The sequence below is a fragment of the Empidonax traillii genome, unplaced genomic scaffold (genome assembly GCF_003031625.1).
Source record: "Empidonax traillii isolate 1590-97213 ecotype Southwest subspecies unplaced genomic scaffold, ASM303162v1 scaffold417:size1128589, whole genome shotgun sequence".
Taxonomy (NCBI): domain Eukaryota; kingdom Metazoa; phylum Chordata; class Aves; order Passeriformes; family Tyrannidae; genus Empidonax; species Empidonax traillii.
The window spans coordinates 1,075,680-1,081,954 of record NW_020955610.1 but is presented as its reverse complement, the minus strand read 5'-3'; positions in this window follow the sequence as shown (position 1 = coordinate 1,081,954).

The window sequence follows — 6,275 nt, the reverse complement described above, 5'->3', positions numbered from 1 at the left end:
TGCACTTGCAGCCCAGAAACCAGATTGTGTCCTAGGCTGCATCAGAAGCAATGTGGGCAGCAGATTGATGGAGGTGATTCTGACCTTCTACTCTGCTCCTGTTAGACCCCACCTGGAGTGCTGCATCCAGGTCTGGGGAATCCAACACAGGAAGGACATCAGCCTGTTGGAGCGAGTCCAGGTGAAGTCCACCAAAATGATTAGAGGAACCCTCTCCTCAGGAAAGGCTGAGAAAACTGGGTTTATTCATTTGGGAAAAGAGAAGGCTTAGGAGTCACCTAGTTGTGGCCATCTAGTACCTAAAGGGAGCCTGCAAGAAGAGAGATTATTTACAAGGGCATATGGTGACTGGACAAGGGGAAAAGGCTTTGAACTGAAACAGAATAGGTTTAGATTAATTATTAGGAAGAAATTCTTTACTGTCAGAGTGGTAAGGCACTGGAACAAGTTCCCCAGAGAAGCTATGGATGTCTCACGTGTTCAAGGCAAGGTTGAATGGAGCTCTGAGCCACCTGGTCCAGTGAAAAGTGTCCCTACCCATGGCAGAGGTGTTGTAGCTGGATGATCTTTAAGGCCGCTTTTAATCCAGACCATTCTATTAATCTATGATCAAACCCAAAGGGGTTGATTTCCCCCTTGGGGGCTTCTGCTGAGGGAACTGCATCAGTAGCCAAGATTTCTATACTAAAAGGTGTGAGAGTTTCAGTGTCATAAGGACCTTGCACACGTATTCAGAGGAAGCAGGAAACATCCCCAAACTACACCAGTTATTTTTAAGCTTGTGTAGTTGTTGTTTCATGGTATTTTAGAGTCTGACCCACCTTTTGTGAGTTTTGGGGCTAACCATCTGAAAGTGGTCAACAGAAAGAAATACAGGAACGGTTTAAGAGGAAGATGTGATCTCTGAAGGACATTGCAAGTAGCTGTTCTGGAGGGGAAGTGAAAAAGAGAGAATTTGTGGAAAAGGGATGGTTAATGTTGGGGAGGGAAAAATCCACCTACCTCTTAGGAGCTGATCTCAGAGTAGGAGGCTGGCAAAGGAGAATCTCAGTAAAACCACCTTGTCCCTGGCAGCTGAGTATTGAGGAGAGCCTACTTAAAGACAAACATTGATTTTTCCAGTAGCCACAAGCAAGAGGGATGTTTCAGAGACATGATGATTTGTGTGGTGCATCTAGCTGAGATGGCTATATATGTGAACAGGTTTTTTTTCCCTGCATCTGTGTGTGGCTTCATGTAATCAATAGCAGTTAAATAATTCTCATAGAAAAGTTGTTCTGCTGATTTATGTGGTGTTCCATAACTATACTAATATCTGGTATTTAAAATAGACTATAGGTTAGAAGATTATTAAAGTTATAAGATAACACAATAAGTGCATATATAAGTTAAACACAGAGAGAATGTGGCTATTTTTATTGTCTCAATCACACATCCAGTATAGATTTGGGTGTGGTCAGAATTTGGTCCTTTGGGTTTTTTCCCAACACACATCATCTGTGTTTATAAGTGTGCCAGGAAATGACAAACATTCTTGCTTATGTTGAGGCCTGGTGGTTTTATTTCTCCTGAAGGCTACGAATGCATTTTCATTTTAGCATGGAATTTAAAGTGTTAAACCTGACAGATGCCCTTCTGTTATGTAGGGTAGAAATGAGGAACAAAACACTTATGTGTGACTCGTATCTAAGTTTTTATGAAAGAACAGGATTTGAACAGCCTGGAGGACAGGCTGTAGGCAGATGGATTTAAACACTACAGGCTTGGAACAAATTGGTGTTCTGTAATTAAGCTCTTGTCCTTTGACTTAGCTCATCATCACATGAGTGTCTGAGACATCTTGACCTTATCTAAGAGGAAGCGTTGCTTTGGGAACTGGCAGGCATGCCCACAGCTCTCTTCCTTCAGGAGTGACAGGGAAGGAGACTCCCAGAGTTACTGGGGTGATAGCAGAGAGGTGCCCTGAGGCACCCTGAGGTGGGATACATCTGCTTGGGGACTTCTTCCAATTAAAAAGGCAAATTTTGGTTCATAAGTAATGAAAACTCCAGGACCTGAGAGAAAATAGTCCCTGTGAAATAGACCTGTGTTTGTGGTATGGCAAATTCAGTCTCTGATCTTGGGTATTGGTAGTATTTTAGCCCTTGTTTTGCGTATAGTGATGATCAGGTTGATGGTCAGGTACACGCTAGCATAGTTTTCATCCTCAGAGCATGGATGTGGTACAGAAGACTCCTTCGCAGAAGCTCCTCACCTACCTTCTGCCAGATGGCTCAACAGTGCTTTGGAAAGATAAACACCAGTAGTATCTGATGATGCCCATATTATATATAATAATGAATTTGGGATCTCTTATAAAGGTTTTTTCTTTACTAACCACTTAAAGCTTACTTCAAAGGGATTTTGGTAAGTGTAGTTGCTGCAACCATGTGCTTCTCACCTGAACTGAAAAAGTATTGTGGGTTTTGTGATTTCTTTAAATTTTAGGAAAATTAGAAGACAACAGAGCTTGTCTGGAATTTACTGTAATGGCACTATTCTTATTTTATAGGGATTGATTCAGGTCTATTGTTTGTCATCAAAAATCACTATCTTCCAAAGAAAGAGCCAAGCAAAACATGCCTCTGCCTCCTTCATTTCAAAGAACGAAACAAACCTGCATCTGGTAGCCGAACAAAGTGAGGGATGTCATATAATTGCAGCTTATGGTTGGAGTGTTTTGTAAGCTTCCTGTATGTCAGATGTGCTGAAGAGATAGGGCAGGCATTCTGTGAATGTGTGTGTATATACGTGGGACTTGGTGCAATGCAGCATAGGGCCTCTAGAGCTCTCTCTTGCTGCATTTTTCTCTGTCAGGGTTTTGAACCGTTTACAGAGTAAGGCAATACAAATGTGTTGGGTTTTTTTGTTTTGTTGTGGTGGTGGTTGTAGGTGGTTTTTGTTTGTTTGTTTTTAACGCCAAATGGTTTGTACACTGAATGCCCAGAGGCACAGGGAGTGTTGACATTGAAAATTATCTCTGTAATGGTTAACATTATGACAAATCCTACAAGTAACAAGAAGACTGACTAGAATCTACTTCAAAACGGAAACTATTCAAAGTTCAGAACTAAATTAACCAAAAAAATTTTAGAAAGTTAAAAAAACATAGAAAGTAAAAAGAGGGAAATGGGGGCAATGCAATAGCACAGCCTTTTGAGGAAAAAAAGTGAAAGATAAGTGCTAACATATCAGTGAAGAATATGAATCAATAGAGTTGTGACATTATCTCCCCACTTCTCCCCCAAAAATTAAAGACAGGAAGCACTGCTAGGAAGAGAAATAATTCAGTCATCTTAGATAAAAGTTTAAAGATATTAAACCAAGAAATTGGAAACTGTGTAGAACAAACATAGAAGAAAAGTATTTTGTATTTGCTGCAGAAAAAAATCTGAAGTTCCCATCCTAATTGTTCATCATTCTGAATAATGCACAGTTATTGAAATGATACAAACTAAGAGGCAACAATTGGTATCCAGTTCCAGGGGAGATGTTTGTAATCCATTCAAGCAATGGCTGGTTGTCACAAAACCTAATACAAAAGGACCTTTTTATACCATATAATAAGCAAAGTCTGACCTAGTAGCATGCAGATGTCATTACAATTTTGGTTCTGGACATACTGAGAACATTTTTTCCTTGTGTGGATGCAGACTGTCTCTTTGGAAGACTTTGGCCTTCCTCATGCTGTCTAATCACCATGGGAGTCAAAAGTCTTGATTAAGCTACAACGCCTTTCATATGGCACAATGATGAAGCATTTGCTGGGAAAGCCTTGCTCAAATGTGGAAAGAATTCTTCACTGCATCTTGCATTGCCAATAAAGTATTGGCCTAATGAGAAAACTGCAGAACTCTTTTCACTCTTAGCAAAGAGGTGATGGGTTGAGTTGTGAGGGGCAAGTTTGTGATTGAATTAGTTTGCTTCTACATTTTAGTTCAAAATGTCTGAAATATGTTAAGAGAGTACAAGCTGCCAGTACAGATTATGCATTTCTGCAGGATTTTACCAAGTGGCAGCTGGAACATATTCCTTGTGTCCCTGGAGCTACCTGGCTTCCTTTCTGGCTGCCATGTGGCAACTCAGGCTGACCTGCTGTAGCTGGCTGCAGCCTCCCAGACTGAGAGAGAGAGGCCATGGCACTGGACTGCAGATATGTGATGAACAGCCTGTGGGCAGAGGACCAGGATCAGGCCAGGCCTGCCTTTTGAGCCTTGCAATCAGCATGTGGTGTTTGTCAAGTCTGAAATCCAAATACATATTGTGTCAGCAAAGCTGTTAGTCCAAGAGAAAGTCTCAGTAGTCTCTCTTAAAAGCACCGTGTTTCCTCAATTTTCTTTTAAATCTAAACACTAAGGGAAAACATGAAAAGAGGCTTCTAACACCTTTACCTCTTTCAACCCTACAAAATGGAGCATAAATCTTTTTCAGGTCTTATAACAGCATCTATATCAGAATGGTATCTTTTTTTATCCCCATAAATATATTTTCTGTGTTACAATATGATTTCCATCTAGGCCATAGAGAATGTTAGTACTTTTGATTCCATTTCACACTCCAAAATATTTGTGCATGAAAGCCTCTGTTTGGAATCTTAGGTGGGCTTCTGTTCTGAAAATTAGTAGAAAAGATTATACCACTCATAAAAGGAAAAAAATGGGAGCTTGTCAGGGCCTTGTCTAGAATTGACTACCATTTAAAAATCCCATTAAATCCTTCTAAAACCACATTACTTTTCCTGAACAGAACTTCAAGTATTGTGGCTGCCAAGTTTTGTATAGATAGGAGATATTCCTTGTCAGTGAGAATACTGTCAGTCCTGTCAGTGAGAATCCTTAGGCCAAGGAATGAGTTGGTGTCTGGGGGGTGTCTTTTGTGTTCCACACGTAGGGCACCAGAAGAGAAGGAAAAATTTTCCAGCTAGTGTTTTTTGCTGTGCCACCCTTGCTAAGGATGGACAGCAGAGATCAGTCTCCTCTTATGTCTGGAGTCATCCCATCCAGGTTCAGGCATGCAGCTGAGCTAACTTTTGGCAGTTTAGCTGTAGGAGTGGGACAAACCCTTCCAGGGGGTAACTCAACCCACCGGACCTCACCTAGAGACACCTCCCTTTCCCTGTTTGACTGAGCAGAAAACCCAGGCTGACCATGCTCCCCGGCTTAGGTGAGTCAGCAATGTGCCTAAAGTAGGATGCAACCAATCTGGGAGTTAGCTCTGGCACCACAGTGGTCACAGGTGACTGGAAAGAGTATGTGGAGAGGTGATCTCATGGGCATTCCCATCAAGCAGGCAGCAGGTGAACTCAGCAGTGTTTGGTAATGTCAACACAGGCGACAGGTGCTGAACTGTTAGGCTTGCTGGCAGCTCTCAGGTGGTATCACGACCACGTCCAGCTGGTTGAAAGTGTCTGTTCTTTTTGGTGTGGCCATGGCCTACCATGCCTCCTTGCCAGCAGAAGTAACAATCTGTTGCAAAATAAGTCATGTCCAGTGCTGCAGGTTGAGAAATAGACTGAAATGTGAGGTGATGTCTAGCTTTTAGATATGTCCATTCTTGTAAGGCCACAGTTTCTGTGTAACACTGAAGGTGAATCAAAGAAAATGGACAATCTGAAGACAGTGCATACAGAAATTTGTGAGACAAATTATGTTTATCTCTTGAGTACTGTCTGTTAGTACTGTCACCAGACTTCATGCTCTCTTTTCCATCTGATTTTTGGTTACGTTTGAAGCACCTCTGTGTTTTGGCTCAAATCTTTTCCTCCTCAGACCAAGAATATAATATTTAAGAACCAGTGAGAGGTTCAGAAGAATCCATGGTTGTACTACTCTTCTGGACCTGGATATCTTCTGTTAGAGGAGAAGTTTTTATCTAAGGTTTTTTCAACTGTACTCTTACATACTACTATTTTAAGGTCTCATTCAGTAAGCATAGTATTGTATTCAAACATGATTGAGTCTCTTTATTGTGGCCATGGAATAAATGCTCTTTTTTTGGGAAGTACACGACTGTTCAGCTGGAAACAACTGAGGATGCTACTTTTTCTCTTTGCACAGAATACCTTGATCATTCCCAAGCAACCTGTATTTAAAGCATGGTTATTATGTCCCCATGAAGATTTTTTTTCTAAAGTTGCTAATTATGTGCCCATCAGAATAATGGAAAGAGTAATTATCCCTATAGTGCTTAGTGACATTGAAACTTCCATTATTCTCTGATTGGAGCTGCATAATTAC